Source organism: Coptis chinensis, chromosome 1 (genome assembly GCF_015680905.1).
Source record: "Coptis chinensis isolate HL-2020 chromosome 1, ASM1568090v1, whole genome shotgun sequence".
Taxonomy (NCBI): domain Eukaryota; kingdom Viridiplantae; phylum Streptophyta; class Magnoliopsida; order Ranunculales; family Ranunculaceae; genus Coptis; species Coptis chinensis.
The window spans coordinates 11,013,586-11,036,354 of NC_141456.1; the positions used below are offsets into that span (position 1 = coordinate 11,013,586).

General features: G+C 36.7%; 1 long non-coding RNA gene across 3 annotated transcripts; it reads right to left on the reverse strand.

Annotated features, from left to right (window-relative positions):
- Window positions 1–990: 990 nt before the first annotated feature.
- Window positions 991–2,564, reverse strand: LOC147522088 (uncharacterized). Of its 3 annotated transcripts, none has more exons than XR_015194936.1 (5): window positions 2,168–2,564; window positions 1,785–2,093; window positions 1,618–1,673; window positions 1,292–1,527; window positions 991–1,140 (listed from the first exon to the last, which is right to left on the reverse strand). It is a non-coding gene; the product is annotated as an uncharacterized LOC147522088 (long non-coding RNA). The 3 variants fall into 3 exon arrangements; XR_015194942.1 differs by having other exon boundaries at window positions 992–1,140; window positions 1,292–1,346; window positions 1,477–1,527; window positions 1,785–2,552; XR_015194935.1 differs by having other exon boundaries at window positions 992–1,140; window positions 1,785–2,497.
- Between the last annotated feature and the right edge of the window lie 20,205 nt (window positions 2,565–22,769).

Genomic DNA, 22,769 nt, shown 5'->3' on the forward strand with positions numbered 1-22,769 from the left:
AATCAAGTTTTCAGAGTTCCTGAAAGATTGATAGGCGTTCTGGAAAGCTCTCTTCTGGAGCTTGCAGGATCAAGTAGGAAGAGCGGAACTTGACAGATTATAAAAAATAAATATTGTTTCTATCCTTGCAGAACTTTTCTCATTTGCAATCCTTCGTAGGCCATGAGCATAGAGTCATTAGTATGGTCTTTGTGAATGCCACCGAACCTTTGTGCGTAAGCAGGGATAGTGGAAGTGGCATATGTGTATGAAGTATCTTATCTCTATACTCTTCAATCAAAAAGATATGTTTGTGTATGAAGATATGTGGAAGTGGCATATGTGGAAGTGGTATGAGCAAAAAGATTGGCGCTAGGTGGTCGCACACTATCGATCATCTCTACACTCTTCAATCAAGGGCACTTCTTCCTGTTAAACAACATTGATACCACAGGACCAATATACTGGACTATACTGATAGAGTAGCTGTATAAGATAGTAAAAAATATGTTTCTTAATTTAGAGTTTCAATAAAAAATAAACAGACACGAGCTAAGGTTAACTACAATATAACACTTCATCTCACAGTTCTCACTACAGACCACCCAACAATGAAGCCCATATGATATTTAAAATCTCAAATGGCGTGGCCTCCAAAGGGCAAAGTCAACGGCTTTGTCTATTATACTATGCATTGGTTGATCCTGGGAATAAGGAAAAGTGACTCCTAATTGCTCAACAATTAAAGATTATAATTATCTGGTCTAAATGGTCTGATTTCACCAATGTTTCATGGGAATATTACTTCTACATCCTACCAAAAAGGATTGTGATCAATGAATCTGAACAAATACTCAAAATGCACCGTTATTCACATTGGATTTCAGAATTCTGGAAAGGAGACATTATTTGCTATCCCAAATTCAAGCATTCTTCTAATATTAGGACTTACTGAAGTTCAGGAGATCAAAAGTCTAATCAGAAACTCAAAAAGAAGTGCTAACTTATGTATGAATAGTTACTATAGTCCATTGAGACTAAAATAAACTCTTAGATGAACAATTACTTTACTATAAGATTAGCGACGCAACAAATTCTTCATACCACAAGAAGATCAGCTTCTACCACTTCTTCGAGAGTTGCATGAAATGCTTCCACTAACTACAGGAAAAATGAAAAGAAAACCTTGAGATGTCACTCAGCAAAAAAATTGTACAAAAAGTAAAAAAAACACAAACACAAACACAAACAACCAAGAGGAAAACTTTTAACCCATGGAAAATTTAGAGTTTTATGCATCTCTTCCTCATACCTGCACGGGCAAATCGGAGATAAACCCCACAGTATCACTAAGAAGCACTTTCCTCCTATATTCATACAAACAGTACAAACAAATCAAACTCACTATTTGAAAGACGTGCTCCAAAGGAGCTCTGCTTCCTTCAAATTTCAAAAGGTTGGATATATAAAGTACTCAACGTTCTCATTAATAATTACCCAGATGGAAGCATAACACTTCTCACTCGAGGATCCACTGTGGCAAATAATCTGCAAATTGGTTGTACAAGCAAACATGCAACATCAGTAATATTTAACGTAATTGGCCCTACACTTGAAACGGGATCTGTGGGTAATTACCGATCATCACTGTACAGATCACTTTCTGAAAGTGCGTTAACTAAAGTTGATTTGCCCTGTTACAGAACACATAGGTCGATAGAGATTTGTTAATGAGACAATGGAACCAGATTCTCTGAATTTTTATTTAAGTCAATAATAGAACGATCAAATTTAGAATGACATACCGCATTTGTATACCCAACAATGGCAACAGTAGATAGGCCTTGACCTCACTGTCACCGTGAGGGATATATGATTACAAGGAAAGCTTTAAAAAGACAAACATACCCAAATATACATAAGAGTGTATTGCACAATTCTTTTATATGTGTTTCTTTTTGCCCTTGGTATGCCATCCGACAAAGAAATTGGTCAGAATGATTCATATCAATCTGGATGATGCCACTTCTGTGAATTTGCTTCTATCAACCATCAACAGGGAGGATTTTAGAAACAAGAGGTTAGACTTAGCTGCCGAGCTGCTTGACTGAGAGCTGCAAAACCATATTAGGCATACTGAGAGGTGGAAGATAAAGGCCATACAAAGGGATCTATATGGAGAACGTACTGTGCTGCAGATTGAGCGTTAGATCGATGCTTCAATCATCACAAATGGTCTTTTGAGGGCCTTTTCAACTGGAACCTGGGCGCATCATGTAAGTTCTAGACAGAAGATCTCTGGTGTGGTTGTAACACTTCAGAGAACAAATCCCCTGCGACGCCTCCATACTTGCTTGACCCTTTGATAGCCGGAAGCACTTCAGAAGTGAGATCGTTGACAGGAATGAATCCACTGCCAGCTGCCCGAGGAGATTGCTTCCATGCATCTTCAATATTGGTAATACTTCCTGAGGCATACTGACAAGGGAGATTGCTGTAAAATTGCACACAAACATAATCGAAAAGGCCTGTTTTCAAGGCACCCCCAACCCAAGCATCAGGAAATGGACATTGTGGTGCAGCAGTCAAATACACCTACTTACCTTTCTTGCTATATCCAGAGAGGTACCTAGCAAGGTCATCCCAATATAGGTTTGAACATCCTTCAATGTCAAAATCTATTCCGTCCAAAACAGCATAAATTCACCAGTTTTGTCGGCTTTAGAGGTTGGACCCAAGAAAAGAACAACAAGCTTAACGTCATCTTTGTTGCACCACCAGGTAACAACACAAAAATGTAGGGCAATTGCATCACCCTTTTTTATTGCAATCACCTTCTCCCTCTCTGCTGCAGAAACTAATATTCAATGGAAATTTCCTGAAGGATTCGATGTCACGGGTTTGATTAATCGTCTTTGTATAAATTAAGTGGAAGTTTAATGAAGGATCGGATGTCACAGGTTCGATAGCCATGGAAGCTCCCACTACATTACAAATTCGCACCTTCTTATTTCCAAAACACACGTACAAACTTAACTTCTTATTTTTTAAAACTCTACGAATCCTAATAAAACAAAATTCCTAAAACCTAATAAACCAAAAACTCCACTTCTTATTTCTTAAAACTGTCAAACCTAGCAGCTGAGTTAGATTTTGAATTCCTAAAACCTACTAAACCAAAAACTCAACTTCTTATATCAAACTCAAATTTCTAAAAACTCTCAACTGTATAGCTTCAATGGTATCAAAAGGAACATCAAAGCGTGCTTCAACGAGTGGTAGAGCATCAAGAAGGACAAGAATAAAATCAAAGGAACAAATAGGTATTGATTCAATCTTAATACCTATATTCACTCTGTGGGGAAAGGTAAAATATTTCAAGCACAAACATGCCTAGAATTTAACATGTTGTGCTTTGAGTCTGCGAAAAACCTTGAAGTGCTGGATAAGCACACACACTGATAATAACAATAATAATCACACATATTCCTTATATTATGAAAGTAAATGTCAGAAAGACAGTGCTTGCTCTATTTTTTCAGCATAAACTATTAGATTGTTTTATTTTATTTTTCTTTAGTTTTCCGGTATGAAAGTTTTAAGTTTAAATCAACTGAATTGGAAATGGAATGATTTTATCAACTGAATTGGAAATGGAATGATTTTATAATAATTATTATGCTATACACTATACCACATCTTTGCGTTTTTATGAGGTATATTCTGTTTCCAGCTCTAACATTCTCTATGTTAACCTACTATTCTATTTGACTCTACACCTCCACTCTTTCAAGTGGACTTTTCTTGGTTGTGAAGTTATCAAGGTACCCAATACCTCATGATGATTCTAGCATTATTTGCAACCAGCCCAAACGAACTCATTCTATTGACATTTTTGCAGATGCATACGTAATATCTTTGTGTATAAAAACAGAAACATGCATTATTAGCCATTTTTTATCTATTGAACATGGTCATGCAATCTTTATTTTCCAAATCTAACGAAACATAAATTCTAACTATGGCCAACACTAATGTTAATACTTCAAAGAATAACCTAATGAGTTACAGGATAGCAAGTAAAGAGTCAAAAGAGCTTATTGAATATGATGAAAACACTAAAACTGTTTCCATTTCAAAAATTTCATGCTTTTGATTTAACTTAATACTCTCTACCCTGCTTAAGTGAATCTTGATGTTTATTGTTCTAAATCTAATCTGTCGTGAAAATGAGTCCACCTGATATCAGTTCATATACCTTCTCCTCTTTGTTGAGTTATGTTATACACTAGCACAAATATTGCGGCAGAAAAACACTAATTGTTTGATTTTGCAGGCACTTCTCCAGTTTTAAGCAAAGCAGAATGTAAACTTAATCGATCTAATCGAATGCATTATTTAGCGGACAAAAGAAAAAGGTCTCTTGGTATTGAGTGTATGCAAAATCAGGAAAGAAATGAATTAATGAAAACAATTTCCAAGCAAAAAAGAGCTGACCTGAAGAAGAAGAGGAAAAAATCTGTTGTTGTTCAAAAACTTTAAACGCTTCACGAACATGATTGTTCTGAATATGACCTGCAACCAAAGCTGTCATTGCCACAATATCTGGCTGAATGCCACTTTCCAACATCTCATCATACAACTTGCATGCTTTATTGTAATGAGGAAGCTTTAGGAGTATGCCCTGATTCTTTCATGCTCCGGAACATATCAAAAGCCTTAGAAACCTCATTTCTTCTCAAGTATCCATTGATAATACTCCCATAAATGTCTCCATCAACGACATTGTTTTGTTTCATAATGCTACAAATTTCTAAAACATCGGATATTTTACCATCCCTACACAACCCTTGAACTAGAACCTCAAAATTCTCAGGATCAAGCATTATATTCTCATTATTAAGCTCACAAAGCAATTGTAGCGATTCTCTTATTCTCCTTCCAAAACAAAACTTCTAAGAATGCATGAATAAACCTTTTGTTATGAACCCGGGAAACATTAATCATATCCTCTCCAACCAATCTAACATCCAATATATTCCCCGATCTTGACAAGCAATTCATTAACACATTATACAAATTCATTTCCACTTCAATGTTCTTGCACACCATCTCCTTATAAAACTTCATCACAATATCTCCTTTCCCCGCATTACATAGAGCATAAACGATAACTTCATAAAGCGTTCCATCAGGCTAGAAACCACATTTCCGCATTCTCTCAAAAAGCATAAAAGTTTCGCCAATCAGTTTCGCATTCCCGTAACTAGATATAAGTATTGTCCATGTCTTAATATCCTTGGGGCAAGATGCCTTCTCCATCAGCTCAATTGACTACATACCAACAACAAGTTCACAATAACAACACCATTTAATTCCACCCCTTCACAAACCATGTTACTATATACTTCTAAACTCAGCAATGGCTCCACATGTTTAGCATATCCAGCAAACATACCAGTGGTAGCACAAGCTCTTAAGACTAAAGGAAGAGTATAATACTTTGAGATATAAATTTTATATGATTACATATTTTGTGTGTTTAAGATATAATTTTATTGGAACAAAACAATAATAAATTAAACCAAAACCTTAAACAAAAAGCCAATCAAATTAAGGTTTTTGTATTGAGATAAGGGTTTTATACGAAACTTAAAGTAATGTCATACCTTATCTTCATCTTTGATTTTCTGCATAACAGTCGGCATATTTGGAGCTTAATAGAACACGAAGTGAGTTTTTGATAGTGAGAGAGTTCAAGGGGAGAGATAGTATAGAAACGTTGATTATACAAATCCGAAACCTATTTTAGTTTAGGATGAATCAATCCTATTTTGTGATGAGAGAAAGTTTTTGGAGCAATTTAGTGTGAAATGAAGCTGCGTGGGAAAAAGAGGTAGCAAGTCAAATTTGAATTGAATTTGAGATACTATACCCGCTTACAACATATGTTATAAATTTTGTTCGGCCTAGGCCCAATAGAAATAGTAAACCTACAGATTTCTAAACCCAATAACTTCTACCTAATTGAAAAAAAAAATATAATAATTTAAAATAGGGTGATTTAGCTTTAGGTCGTCCCAATAATATGGGTATTTGCATTGTACCCAAAGTTTTACGTTTCTTAGCTTTAGATAACCCTATCATTAGTTAACGATTCATTTACCAAGTTTGACTGTCTATTGTGGTGTGTCTGGTGGTATGCCCTTTCAAAATGCAACAACTACCCCTCACACGTTTTGCACGTGTCATAATCCATGCTCCTAATAGAGTCATAATCCATGCTCCTAATAGAGTGGTGGCTGCAAAAAAGGAGAAGCTCGCTGTTACAAAATATCAAAATTTAAGAGATATACAAAACTAAAAAACTAGGAAAAGTGAACTTCCAATCACTTAGTAATACATAATCTATTAACCTAAAAAAAACAATTTAACTGCACATATCGAAAAACCAGGTAGCCTATTTTCTTCCTCTTCACCATTATTTACAATTATTTATTGACTTCATTTTATTATGTATATTGCAGATAATGGCGTATGAAAATTACAGCTTATGTAAAAAAAAAATGTTAAAGGAAATTCTAGAAGAAGGACTTAACATTCAACAAGATCCGGTCTACAACACAGAATTAGAGAGCGGACGATTCAAAAGCACTGTGATATTAAAGGTACCAAAAGACTTATTCTTTAACAGTGAAGACGTCATAGTTAGAGAAATTGATGGAAGCCCAACATATTCTCATTTGCAAAAGCAGAGGATTCCGCAACTTTTAACGCAATACAGTTTATAAAGGATGAACGTGATATGGAAATTGAATACTTCAATTTCAAAGAACTTATGAAGAAAAGAATAGAAGTTGAAGAGAAACAGAATCAACTCGACATCCTCAAAAATATTATGCTAGATTGTTTTTAGTTGATGATAAACACAACAAAGATAAAATATATTCTCTCGAAGAAAAAATTAAAGGAATGAAGGACATGGAGAGTTCCATAATAAAGAAAAGAAAACCATAAGGATTAGTACTTTGATACCAAAATTTTAGTATGTTGATCACATATAATTTTTTTTAATGGCGAGGTTTAACGCTTCTTATTTATGAAAGTTTGTCACTATTAAGTCCTTTAATTTTTAGTTTAAATTTATAATATTAGCACGCTCACTTTTCCAATTCGACTAATTCAAAAATATAAGTTATTTGTCAACTTTGGAATAGGTATTAGATATCATAGCATTGTTTAGCTTTTTGACCTTCAAAAAAAGTGAGTAAATGTAATCATTACCTATCCTCCCTTACTATTATTACAAAACGAATTTACCAAAATAAGCTAACAATTAACAAATATCGATAAAAAAAACAAGTGAAGAATAATAGGTGATAAGCTATTTCCATACTGCAATAAGTGGATGCCCTGAACATTCTACAATGCAAATATCTTGGATGTTGTCTTCCAAATATTAATGAGATAGTGAGCTCCTCCTTCAGTATTCTAATGCCAAATAACAGATGATCTTTTTAAAAAAAAACACCGTTGGGAGTCTCTGAGAAAAGAATTAGGGCAAATCGAACATTCTATGATGTCTAGATTTTTTAGTATCATCGTGGGCAGTTTTGCAACTCCATTATATCAACTCTCCTAAATCACCACAAATTACTACAAGAGCACAATCCATCATGAAAATGGTGAAACCTCATGTTATCCCTCAACAATCTCTCCCTCATAATCGAGACACACCACACATCACAATTATTGGGAAATCCTCACACACTCGAGGTTCTTTACAATCCTAATGAGGGTTCCAGTGAGCTTGTAGTCAATAGTCCAAATGATGTCGTAAAAGCTCCTCCTCTGCTTCCATCAAGGCTGCAGCCGTGGTTCTTTCTGAGTCCTTTTTCTCTAATCAGGGTTTCCATGGATCCGACAAGCACCGAGGAGCAATACAATTACTCGGCAAAATGAACTTTACAATCCAACAAGATGACTAGATGTCAAAGTAATGCTTTACTGGGGATTCAGACCATTTGACAAATTATGCACAAAACCTATACCATCTTCATATACTTGGCAATGCATTTTTTGTTTAATTACATTTTTGTTCTTTGGTTATGACTATTTTGACATCTTATATAATTAGACAATACATGTTGATTCAATACCGTACCAATGTCTTTTGATTCATTTTATGTGTGGGAAAATTAAACAAAAAAATTAAGGAAAGTAAAAAGTCTCATTAGAAAGTAAAAAGTGGTATGTATATTGAGATTGTAATATGGTTAATTTATGTAAAAATATGGAGACGAAATCTGTGGATATAATGTTGGATTAAATAACGGGTAAATCTCTAGGCCAATATAATGAAGCAAAGGTTGTAGTTGATTTGCTTGAAAACCTTCTTTATACACAATATTCTGTGTATATCCTTTTGGCTCATCATCTTCCCTTTTGATTAGAAATTTTAGCCCCTGTCTAGATGTCGTTCTCGAAACAACAACATATAACTGCCCATGTGTGAAAATTGGACGTGGTAAATAAACACCAACATGATTGAAAGTTTGTCCTTGACTCCTAACTAACAAGCCTGAACGCCCTTAAGAGATTCCTAAGATGGGCATGTTATTAAGTTTGTAATTCATAATGTATGCCATGTGAATTGCTTCTGCAAGTATAGATATACTACTTCAATACATTAGTTCCTCCCTAAATGATAGAGACCAGTACTTTTAGTGTTTTCATCAAAATTTAACTTAATACAATATTCTATAGTTAAAACTTTTTAGTACAAAATATTTTATGAAAACGATCCCCGTTCGTTGAACGGGCTCAAAAACTAGTATAAAATAATTTTGCATGTTTTCGTAAGGCAAGTCAGTAGGAACTACAAAAATTTAATCTGATGTTGGTCTTCCATTTCTACTTCTTAAAACAGGTGTTGATTCATTCATGTACTTCATTTGCTTGTTGATTGGTGTTTGAACTTTCTGAATTTCCTTATCATGTTACTCATAATTTTCTTTGTAAAAGTTTGAGTATATATTTTGGTGTTCTTTTTTCGTTGGAACTTTTTGGCCGTATGGTAATATTATACTAACAAGTGGTCATTTTTTGAACTTTTTGGCCATTAACAACAATGGAAGAAATGGGAAATTTTCTTACAGAGACTCCAATCTTACATGTATGCTACAATTAATAGGTTGTTTTTCTGATTACTAGAACATGGTAATAGATTTGTTCCATACAGTTAAACTCTTGTATCTCTTTTCCAGTCCAAGTTACTGATTAAAAATTTATGATGTAGGATTGTTATAGTTCCGGAAAATTAAGTCATTTTTAGCTTCCACTAATGGGTAAGTAATGTAGTATGCATATATATGAAAATAACTATAGCTTAATTGATTGTTTTGTCTGATGCGGTTAGTTTTTTTTTGGTAATCCGGTTATGCAAGTTAGCCCGATTGTTATGTCTGGTTGTGATTATGACATGGTTTCAAGTTAGTTTGCATTCGGACTTACTTTTTCTTTAACACACTCTTTTAAATATCATATTGTGCTATCATAGATATTGGAAAAGGAATTTAAATATTCCAGCTCATGTATTGTGCTCCGGTACAAAAAATAGTGACAAAGTGCGTGTTGGGAGCGACAGTATGGTGCATAGTAGTTTTGAACAGGTTAACCCACTCGGTCGTCTGGTGGTGGTGAGAAGAAGTGATTTACAGTGTTCTGAAGTCAGACAAAGATTGCTCCATAGTACATAGCTACAAGATGGAAGTTTGTTATTCGACTAGTTTGAGACTACCAATTATAAAAGGTGTACTCATTTGTATTTTTGGTTTTGTATTAATGTTTTATTTGGTTTGCAATGCAAGATACTACAAACTTGAAATTTTTTGTTTAGTTTTTGTGTAAATAAAGTTTCTAAGAAAGTATTGTATTGGAAAATTTGAAGGATAATGTTGTATTGCAAAATTTGGCAGAGCATCTTTTATACAGGTTTAGGTCCCCTGTAAATGGGGAGAAAATTGGAATTATTTTTTGTAATTAAATTTAAATGTTTCCTAACTGTCAGAAATTGTTACAAAATCGTTACAATCGAACAACCATGCTGACAATCACAAGTCCAACAGATGAGGCATTCATTGATGATGACGAATCACGAATTCATACTCAAAACTCAATTAAGTCCATACAGCCTTCTACTTGATCGACCTCAATTGGTGATCCATCTTTTATATCCAATTCAGCAAATCGATATTCCAGTCGAATACCGACTTCGCAACTTCGCACCCATACGTACTATTATTTGCTTTGACTTGCAGTCAATTGTTGGTCCTTCAGCCAACCAATCTTGTAGGATTTTATCGATATCTTATGCATGATTCCTATGATATATACAATTACGTTATACCACATGCATAAAATAGCGCAATGAAATGTAAGATCGTGACGGGTCACAGCTTTCAATTTGAAGTTCCAAGCTTTGATCTACAGGAGAAGATGTTCTTGGCACACTCAAGATCTTCTTCTTCTTAACTTTGCTGGAGTCAAGTTCCAACCACGAACGGAAAGCAACATTTTTTCACGAACAAAGAACCAAGAACTGACAATGGCTAGGGAGGATACCACCTATGGAATCTCCACAAATTACTGGCTTCTACTTTAGAAAATGTTGGAGGCTGCCATTAAAGGAGAGAGAGCTTTTCTTGTTGTTCAGATGATTAATATGTAAGAGGTGGGGGGGTCTATTTATAGAGGTTCCCACCTCCTCAATATTGGATAGGATAGAGTCCTATACTCATCTAATATCAGATAGGATAGAGTCATATACTCATCTAATATCTGATAGGATAGAGTCCTATACTCATCTAATATCAGATAGGATAGAGTCATATACTCATCTAATATCAGATAGGATAGAGTCCTTTACTCATCTAATATCAGATAGGATAGAGTCCTCTCATCTAATATCAGATAGGATAGAGTCCTATACTCAGTGGTTTATCCTTATCTTGGTGGGCGCCTATCCAACCTTATTTCCAACATCTCCCCACTCCCCACAACAAATGAAGGTTTCTAAGAGAAGCATTTAAGTAGAATGCTTAGCCATTTGTGTGTCTCACACGGCAAATGGTTCGTGTGACCCTAGCACACGATCATGATATCTGTGGAAGTAGCAAGTCGCAATAAAAAGCACGCGACCACGGTGATCTACCATGAAAGTGATCTTAAAGAAGATGAATCCAAAACCTAATATCCGGAGAGTGTGTGTATACCCCAAGATTTGTTTGTTTCATCACTTTGACAAATAGCACTCATCCCTATGAGTCCACACCATAAAGTCAAAAACGTATCACATGATTCACAATTATCATCAATTGTCACGGCGGGTAGAATCCCCGGTGATTGTGTGATAAACCTTCACTCTTTTACCCTTTTGCACGCTGAAGTCATTGTCGCCGAGTTCTACCAACTTCTCAAGATGCATCCAAATGCCTTTTAGTAAGAGCTTGTGGGGAGCAAACCAAAGTTACGAGTAGTCCTCTTATTTTCTTGACAAGGTCAAAAGTTCAAGGATGGTACCATTCGATATGTTTTAAACAAAAATATATCAATAGAGCTCACATAGCAAGAATTTTAGGGATATTTCTTTTCTTGCTCTCAGGTGGTCAACTATACACATGTTGTGTGAAAACATGTCATGGCAAGAGTATCTAATTTGTTTACTCAACAATAGATATCTGTATGTCCACTCATACCATGCAAGTGTTGTCATCCCTAATGACAATTCCAAGGATACTATGCTCCCACTTGGCAACAACCGTTTGTAGGTTTAGACATAATCTTCCCTATGAAGCCTGTTTCTTCTTATCCAATTATAAGAAGGGGCATGACTCGGCACTAGGTCCACCCTTCCTATAAGGTTTAGTGACTTGTCAAGCTAAACTCCCAATCGTTTAAAATGGAAGTGACTTGCTCATGTGAGTGAACCACCAACCCTCTTGACATACATATGAGATGATAAATGAGATAATGAGAATGCAATCGATCCGGAAAGATTGCACTTTTATTCATTAAACCATCAAAGTGTTCTTAACATAATCACATCCTCTTTAACCCAAGCATTTTTACATGTGCAAGGAAAAGTTCCTTTGGAATAGGTTTGGTCAGTAGATCCGCAACCATCTGATCAGTGGATATATGTTGTAGAACCACTTTCTTCTTCAAGATATCATTTGTCGTACGTAGTGGTATTTTAACTCTATATGCTTGGTTCTTCCATGGTACTTTGGATCTTTAGCATATGCAAGAGCAGCCATGTTGTCACTCGGATGTGAACCGGTTCGAACTCTTGAGAACACTGACAAGTGTTTGATGAATCGTCCCGAGCCACCGCCTCCTCGTATGGCGTAACAACATGCAATATACTCGGCTTCCATAGTTGAAAATGCTATGGAAGTTTGCTTCTGCTTTGCTCGAGGATATAGCACCTCCATTCATTATGTAGGTATATCCCGAAGTTGACTTCCTTTCATCAAGGTCTCCACCCGGTCCGGCATCGGAGTACCCAATCGACTTAAGATCTTTCCCTTGGTAGACAAGTGAGTAGTCCACGGTGCCTTTTAGATACCTCATTATCTTCTTGACAGCCTTCTAGTGTAATGCGACCCGTGATTTGTTTGGAACCTTGATACTAACCCAACTGCATAGCGGATGTCCGCCTTGTACACAACATTGCATACATAAGGCTTCCATTTGCGCTTGAGTATGGTACATTTTTCATAGCCTGAGTTTCAATAGGAGTCTTGGGAGACATTTTAGAACTCAAAGACTCTCCTAGACTTACTGGGAGATCCACTTGCTTACAATCAGTCATGTTGAATCTTTCCAAAACCTTCTTGATATATGTCTCCTGAGACAAAGATAACAAGCGTTTGGGCCGATCACGAGTTATTTTAACTCCTAAGACATAACTAGCTTCACCCATGTCCTTCATTTCGAAGTTTAATGACAACCACTCCTTAGTGGAATTTATCAATGCCTTATTGTTACCTGCTAACAAAATGTCATCCACATATAGAGATAGAATCACAAAACCATTTTTAGATGTCTTGACATATACGCAATGGTCCTCATTTACCATTTTGAATTTGTCTTGAAGCATTGCTTCATGGAATCTCAGATTCCACTCGCCTGAGAGGCTGTTTTAAACCATATATGGATCTGTTCGGTTTACACACTTTGTGTTCCTGACCCTTGATTGAAAAACCAGTGGGTTGATCCATATAGATTTCCTCTTGTAATTCTCCATTGAGAAAAAGCAGTTTTGACATCCATCTGGTAAAGCTCTAAATCTAAATGGGCAACCATTGACAAAAGGAGACGTATGGAGGCAAATCTCACTACTGGTGAGAAGGTGTCCTCATAGTATATTCCTTCTTTTTGGGTGTAACCTTTTGCAACAAGCCTAGCTTTGAATTTGTCTATGTTCCCTTCCGCATTTTTCTTGATCTTGAGAACCCACTTGTTCCCAATAGATCTCCTGTTTGGAGGTAGATCAACTAAGTCCCATACTTTGTTTTTCTTCATCGACTCCAATTCTTCCTTCATAGCTTCCATCCACTTACTTGTATTGGACCCAGAAATAGCCTCCTTGAACCTTTTAGGTTCATCAGATATTTCTGTAAGTGTATTGGTCATATTTATCTCCCCTTCAATCTCAAACCGACGTTTGGGGATATGGCCTCTAACACTCTTACGAGGTTGGGATTGATCAATCATTTGACCAATGCCATTGTTACTAGAATCAGGGTTGATGAAAGTTTCATCTTCGCCTTGTTCATCAGCAGTTATAAGGTTATCAACTTCGTAAAGTTGTATATCCTTATCAACCTCACCCCTCATTGGGTATTGATCCTCTAAGAATCTGACGTTACGTGCTTCTATTTCTGTGACATGCCCTTGAGTATCCTCCCCTAGGAAGACATACCCCTTAGAAGTCTCAATTGTATCTTATAAAGATACACTTCTTTCCAGGAGCACTCAACTTTCCAAATTCTCGATTTTGAGAAGTGACAAAGGCAGCACACCCCCATGGTCTAAGGTAGTTCAAAACGGGTTGTCTACCAGTCCATAGTTCATAGGGTGTTTTGTCAATAGTTTTTGAAGGAACTAGGTTAAGTAATAAATTGCGGCCGTTAACAATGCATCACCCCAAAATGAGATAGGCAAGTTAGCCCGAGCCATCATAGATCTAACCATGTCCAGCAGGGTTCTATTCCTTCTCGGAGACACCATTCTCACAGGGGTATAAGGAATAGTTAGTCATCTAGCTATACCCCTATTTTCACAGAGTTCCTTAAACTCATCAAAAGATATTCACGCCCTCATGCGTCGAGTTCTTAAGGCCTTTATCGTCCTATCAAGTTGATTCTCAACTAGGTTCTTGTACTTTTTAAAACAGTCCAAAGGCGTCGATTTGTGAGACATCAAGTACACGGTCCCATAATGTGTATAGTCATCCATGAAGGTAATGAAATACAAAGCCCCATGCCTTGTCATTTACATTCATTGGTCCACGATGTCCGAGTGAATAAGTTGTAAAGGATAAGTTGCCCTTTGGGCTTTCCCAAAAGGTTTCTTGGTGGCTTTTCCAAAGAAGACAACTTTCCGCACAGTTTCCATTTTAACAGAGGTTAAGTTACCTAACAACCCTCCCTTGCTAAGCGGTCTATCCTACATTTGGTCCAATATATCCTAGTCTAGCATGCCACAATTGGCAACCTACCATTTTAGACATAAAAACTTCAGTTTGTGCTAAGTGTAATGTCATAAAAGAATTCATTAAATAAGCATGACCTATCAAACTGTTATTTAAAGATATCTCAAGCGAGTTCTGGGAAAAATTAAACACATAGGATTCTTGAAGTAATTTCAAAACTGATAAAAGATTTCTCCTAATTGAGGTACAAAGAGTACTCCTTCAATAAGGATGGATCTCCCACTCGCAAAATCCAACCTACAAGTGTCTGTGCCCAAAACATCAGCTACACTTTGGTTTCCCATGTGGACTCTCCGAGTTCCTTGTGGAAGTTTCCGAAAATCTTCAAACAGGGACCTATCCCGGCTTATGTGGTCTGTCGCTGCTGAATCTACAATCCAATATTGTGATGAATCAGACAGCATGACAGTACTTAAAGTAAAACTCACCTCAGGAGAAGGACATGCCCTAGCATAGTGTCCCATCTGATGACAACGGAAGCATTCAACACTAGTCATGTCTATCGACTTCCTAGGTTTCTTTTGCTGTGGGTTAGGCTTGGCCTTTCCCTTGCCTTTCACTTTTCCACTTTTCTTGTTCCAAGGAGCCTTCCTCTTTTTGGAGTTGACAACATTTGCTTCAGTTTGAACAACAGGCTTTTCATTGAGAAGCCTTTGTTCCTCAAGCTCACATTTCCTTTGCACTGCAAAGTTTGTGATCTTGTCGTCATCGTCAAGATAAAGACGAAATTGTTCCCAAGTTTTAGGTAAAGACCTAATGACAGCTTGAATTTGTTGTTCATTTGACAGACTGCCCCCGCTTGGCTAACTTCGGCAAACCATGTTTCTCATCACCGTGCAATGTTGTGGTCATAAAGGTATGGGGCAGCTTGATAAATTTGTCAAAACTCATTTGTAGCCTCCTCAGCTGTGCAGTAGTCGTACCCCCAAGGTCCGCCTTTACTGCTTCCCATAGCTCTTTAGCCGATCCAAGGCCATCATACCGCATCATGAAGTCATTCCTCATGGTGCCAAGTATGGCAATTCGGGCAACATTGTCTTTGCTTGTATACTCATTGTACTTTTTAAGTACAGCAGTATAAGCAGCTTGTGTTAATCCTTCAACGGTAGGTTCTGCTACTGTCTCAGTTATTACATCAATGACCTTCCTATCTGCCAGAATTAGCCTAACTTTCCTAGACCAAAGTTCGTAATTCTTATCGTTTAACAAGTCCTTTTCAGGTAGCATCGTAAACGGGGATTTTCCATCGGGTGCCATTCTATCAAGTTTGAATTCCAAAAATAAGATACTACGAATAAGAATCATCTCTTAAATTAAATCTAAGTAATCCACATTTTCACATATGAGATGATCATGATAATCTACTAGCATGATTCTAGCCATTAAATAAAATCAATACATTTGACTATCAATAACATAGAATATGCAAAAAATCTACTACTTAAATTTCCATTTCATAAAATTGTTTCTACAAAAAAGAGTTTCCTATCTTTCAAAAACAATGTAGAACTAAAACAGAGCTAGTCAACCATGAACATAGAAGCGCCCCGGGTGCCTGTGGAGTTATCCTCATCCTCACACGGTCACTATCACCATTTGAAAATTACTAGCCACTTCCTCTGTTTCCCGTGAGGTGGGAAAATAAACCCCGATGACACATCATATGGATTTGGTTCCTTAGCATCGTCCCATAATCGATGTAGGAGAGATTTAAGTGGTCGAGCCTCATTCCTATCCCTGAATAGGACTTTGGGGCTCTTTGGTGTATATTCCGTGATGGTGGCTCTGTCTCTATCTTATCGATTTCAAGACAAGACTCTTGAAAGTTCTCCTATATTGCTTAGCGATCATGCGTTTCTTGGAAGCCCGTCTCCCAAGATCTGGTTCAATTTTCCTACAAGTTTCGGGTCTATGTGACTTAGGCATTGTGCCTTAGTTTTCATATGACCGTTGATAGAAAACAAACAATTTTATATACATGCAATAGTAAAAATCCAGATTCAAATAATTACTGCATGGTAAAAATAAACATCCTAATGTCAATTTTTAATTGTGGAAAAATACATGTGAAAAAAAAATCCTAAAATTTATAGAGAAATAATCTCAGAAATAAATTTCCATGTAAAAATTTCTAAGAAAAAAAATTTCCTAGAAAAAAATTTCCACTAATCATTTCCCATAAATAATTTATTTTGCAAAAAAAATAAGCAATATCTAATTAATTTTAAACAACCTAATTATTTAAAAATTAATTAAAAGATTTTGAAAAACCGCAGTTTTTCAAAATTGTAGATCACAAGATCAAAACCGCAAAACAAAAGCATGCAAACCATGGAAAACCGATGCGATGCCAATGTAGGATTTTATCGATATCTCATGCATGATTCCTATGATATATACAATTACGTTATACCACATGCATAAAATAGGCCTTGTGAAATGTAAGATCGTACCTTGGTCACAACTTTCAATTTGAAGTTCCAAGCTTTGATCTAGGAGAAGATGTTCTTGGCACACTCAAGATCTTCTTCTTCTTAACTTTGTTTGGAGTCAAGTTCCAACCACGAACGGAAGCAACCTTTTTTCACCTAACAAAGAACCAAGAACCGACAATGGCTAGGGAGGATACCACCTATGGAATCTCCACAAATTACTAGCTTCTACTTTAGAAAATGTTGGAGGCTGCCATTAAAGGAGAGAGAGCTTTTCTTGTTGTTCAGATGATTAATATGTGAGAGGTGGGGGGTCTATTTATAGAGGTTCCCACCTCCTCAATATTGGATAGGATAGAGTCCTATACTCATCTAATATCAGATAGGATAGAGTCATATACTCATCTAATATCTGATAGGATAGAGTCCTATACTCATCTAATATCAGATATGATAGAGTCCTATACTCTAATATCAGATAGGATAGAGTCCTATACTCAGTGGTTTATCCTTATCTTGGTGGGCGTCTATCCAACCTTATTTCTAACAAATCTCGACTCGCAGCAATCTTAGCATGCTCTCATGCAGTCCATCAATTCGGCATTTCGGCTCCAGCCTCACACTGTGTTCTTGCCCAGAACTTTGCATATCTTAGTTCAAAGGCATCAATACATATTATCCAAAGAGTCAATTCGATGTCTTATTCAAGGCTGGATAACTTACATTGGACAACACCAGATCGACATGGCGGGTTAATTTTCACAGCCATATAGCACTATTAACTTCACACGCACTACTCTATGGACTCGCGGCATTCCTAACAAATCCATAGCTCGCAAGAACAAGTGGACAACCAACTGGCTACCCCACTGCTCGAAGCGCCACTCGTCTATCTTTGATCAAGACGCCTCATCGCTCTTCGCCCCTATTTACCCTCGGCTTACCGCAAATCGACTTATAGTTGCGAACTCGATTCTTGCTCGAGGCGTTATACATTGACTTGCTCAAGGCGTTATCCAGTTGCCCTTCGGCTGCTCAAAGCTCTAACAGAAAAATGATCTGTTAGCACGTCTATATATATCGACTTCAGCGTGTCTACCGACCCCATGTTTTTCGATTTCGCTCACTCTCGCAGGTTACTCAGAAATCTCAACATGCTTGTGATTACTCTCATCAACCAGTGCATGGATTCGATTGGATCGACCTCAAATGGTTATCTATTTATATGGGCGCAAACCTCATCAATATAGTGCTCAAAGCATTCGTTCTATGAATATGGTCAACATTCGTTCAAAGCAGTCACTCGCTCTCTCTCTCTCTCTCTTTTGTTCAGCTCCTCGATTGGCAGCTACATTTTCAGGGAGTACACCTAGCCATACTAGTAAGCATATCCATTTTTTTTATTTTCTACCACGGACGTTTTGACGTTTCGGTATACACTATGTTCGATAACTGAGGGATTGACTTTAATCTATATCCTCCGGAACTCAAATTCAAAATTTACATTTCAAACGTCCTTACAAAGACCTCATCACCGCATACATACAAAACCCAAGTAGGGCCACGACCCACTGCTTGGTACTCTATTACACACAATATTTTGTTAGAATAGTAGTATGAACACAGCAACTAGAGTAGAACAGAAGAAACAGTAGATAAGGACAACAGTAATAGGGAACAACTAAGACGCGGATTAGGCTGTCCTTAAGGAAAGATTTTGCCCCTTCCAGTGGTGCAGAAAGGCAGCAGTGTTGTCTTCTTTATAGGATTCAATGATTTATAGTAGTTTGACTTGCACTAGAACAAACTACTCTCTAGAACGATAGTATAACTCTCTCTGGCGGCTAACAGTAAGAAGAGAAGAAGAAAGACAACAACAATAGCTTGGGTTTTGAAGTGCTAGATGTGTTTCTCTCTTGAATACCTCTTATGGACGCAAAGTCTTTGTTTATATAGAGGTATATAAGTTCGTCTGTTTCCAAAACAAATAAAGACTCCTATTTGGAATAGACACTCGGTTTCCAAATTAGAGAATAACTCCTACTGGGAATAGAATAATAATTTGAAATACTAATCATCAAGAGATTCCAACAATCCCCCACTATTTCAAAATACTTATAGTCCTCCACTACTTTGGAATAGGATATTACAAATTAAAATAAATGGGTTAACGAAATGCCAGAGAGAATCGAAAAAGCAATGCCTAAGATACTAGTGCTTTACGGGCTTGAATCAGTCATAGAGTAATATGTCTTATAATACGTGAAAGTGGTGGATTAAAAAATCTTTGAACCAACATTCCCTTGTAGTAAAATAGATCACATGCACCCACACTGCTCTTTCATTATATGTCAGTTCTGCGGTGTTGCGCTTTTTGGCCCTTGCGCTTCCTGTGTTCCATGAATGTGTTGGGGTTTATACCAATACCAATTGATTCCCCCACTACACAGATAACTTGTATTTGAACACAATTCAACTCCAGACAAATTCTAAATATCAACTACAACCTATACTAACATGCCCAACTCGCTAAACAACTATTAACAACAGATAATAATGTAAAGCAGTATTAAACACATACCACAACACAAAGATATACCGTGGTTCGGCCAATGATGTCTACTTCCACAAGAGCTCGTCTTTATATAAAGTGGGAAGGAAGATTACAATCTCTCCTTTCAGTCTCTCACCTTACTAGATCGTTCTTATCTTTTTACAGGGTTGTATCTCTGTAAAAGTTATCTCTCAATCTTGATAGCTTTCAAGATTGGGTTTTCTCTGACTTTTGTGTTGCCTCTTGTGTGTTTTCTGGGTGTTAGGTTTTGCCAAAAACTCTAACTCTTATTGCAAACTCGTGGTCCCAAATTTCTTCTGAAAATAGACTTGGGAGCGGGTCATGCCTCGGGCAAGACCAAGTCAAGCGCGGGTCGTGCTGAAGGTACTGGAGGTCGACCAAGACATGAGCGCGGGTCGCGCTCTGACTTCTCCAAGCAGAAATCAACTCCTTTTCTCTCCTTATGTGAGGGATAACACCAACAGAATGCTCTAGAGTACTTGTACGAATACTCATAAGAACCGACCCAGTCACGTAGGTGGATTTCCATCAGGTATACATTGCAATTTAAATACACTACCTCATTAAAATATGGGTTATGGAATCCAATAAGAGTTAAATAACTCATCCTTACTCACTGCAATTTTAGTTATACAAAGTATACTATAGTACCATCTCGCCATAGGGTGGGACATCTCATAAATATATAAGATGATAGTACTGCAGGACGACGAAGTGACTTGTTTTTCCTTTTTAACCTACTTCATGGGATCTCCAATCACATAGGTAGGGTTGCCGTCAGTGTCGCCCTATATAAGGGCATAAGTCCCATCCCCCTCGACTTATAACCACTTGCCTCTAAAAAGTGGTGTGGTCAGACATGTGGCCAAACGAAGTCCAACCTAACATAATCTCTAACAGCTGCTTGATTAAGTTATATCTCAAACTTACATGTATTCTTTTCCCATTGCACATATTTCTTTATTTCTTAGCTATTGCAATGAGATAGTTGCAAAGCATATACACATCAGGAGACTGTTTAGTGCCAATAGGAAGATTTGCCAAGAGGTTGCTAACCCACTAAACATCATCGCATGCCTTTTCTAAGGCGATTAGCTTGGATGATATCCAAGACACTCAATTTCCACCAAGGGTAAACACATAAACATTACTGGATCCAGCTTATAACACATTACCCTTTCAACAATGATGGAAATCTACTAAATATAAATCCATAATCAATGGCTCCGTTATAGTACTTGGATAATTTGACAATATACATCCAATGTTCCTTATAAGAACAATAGGTTATCAACTCAGTATGTCATTAATGTAGGCAATGTCATGTCTCACATATATAATCCATTAAGTACAATAGGCTACCAATGATATTGACATATTTAGTATGAGAAAACACAAGTAGATTATTTTTTCATAAGATGGATATTTGCCACAATATGTGTTAACACATGTTTACTATCATACACTTAATGGGCATAATGTACAACGTACGTTACATCTTTTTGCAATTTAGATACTTTACTTTTTTTTTGCACTGCAGTACTTTGTACAATGGTTTTTTTTTCCAGGTAACGACCATGGGCCAAATTCCGGTCAAAAAATGCTGATATGTCATTTTTTTTTGCTACTGTGGCGTCATATCACTGTTTGGTATGCCACAACAGCTGAAAACAGCACATGAAAGGCACGTGACCCATTTTACTCTCCTTCCCCATTTTTCCGCGCCCATTTAACCTTGTTTCAAAATTAAAATAGGTATGGCTGAAAAGACATCAACTAACAAGTGTCAAAACCTAATAAACCATGCATAAATGTTTCCTTGTAAATTGAAATTATTTGAAATTTGAATATATGTGTGAGGATTAAAAAATGGATTAATTAGTTGGATGTATTTATTGGCTTAAATTGCTATAAAAACTCAAACAGACTTTTTTTTTTGCTAGGTAAAAACTCAAACAGGCTATAGTTAGGTTTATTTAGTGAAAACAAATAATGGTGAAGGGAAAGGTATTTGAAATTCAAAGAGATAGTAAACAATTTGATAAATCAGTTGAAGCAATTCAAAAAATGATGCAAACAAAGAATGGTAGGAGGATATTTATGGAGATTGTGATGGAAGATGATGAGATATGTTTGAAAGTTTGTACTGACTGTGGCAAAATTTGTTGTATTGAAATAATGGAGGAGAATGGAGAGGGAAGTGAAGCTCGACGAGAACGAGAACCAAGTCTAGAAGTTCCACCAAGATTTGAGAGACCTCAGAGATGGCTTAGAAGATCACCTAGGCTAGCGTAGCGAAGAATAAGATCACCAAAGAACACCAACAGCCAGTGCCCGGGCCATCTAGGCAGCAAGTTAAAGAGGTTGTGTTGGCTCTAAATGTTGCTAGTGTATGCATGATGAGCACGATGAAGAAGAGGTTGTGTTGATTGAAGTGTTGTTGTGGTGTTTGAAGTTAGTCTTGGATCTGTGTGTCATGTTATAGGTTTAGTTTTTGTGTGTTATGTTTGTTTTAATTTCACAATCAAGTGTGCCATGCTTTAGGTTTAGTTTTTGTGTTTTAAGTTTGTTTGTTTCCTACTGTAAGAGGGTTTATGTGAACTGGTTTCGTAGAGAAGACGAATTGAAGTTGTGAATTTGGTATTTAATTTCTTTTTTCAGTTTTTAAGAAAAAAAAACGTGTTTCTCACGTGCTTTATTAATGCCACCTAATGAAATAAATGGACACGTTGTGTATTCCGGTGGCCACATCAGCATTGACCGACTAGAATTGAGTCAAAGTCTAAAAGTGCAAATAAACTAATTGTACATAGTACTGCAGTGCAAAAAAAAAAAAAATTAAATTATCTAAATTGCAAAAACATGTATAGTACGTTGTGCATTATGCCCATTAGTGTACTATCATAATACTCATACTTTTCAATGAAAAATATTTCTACTAAGTGTTATAACAACATAATGAGACCAACATGAGTTTTAATTTCTATATTCACCAGTCATTCAA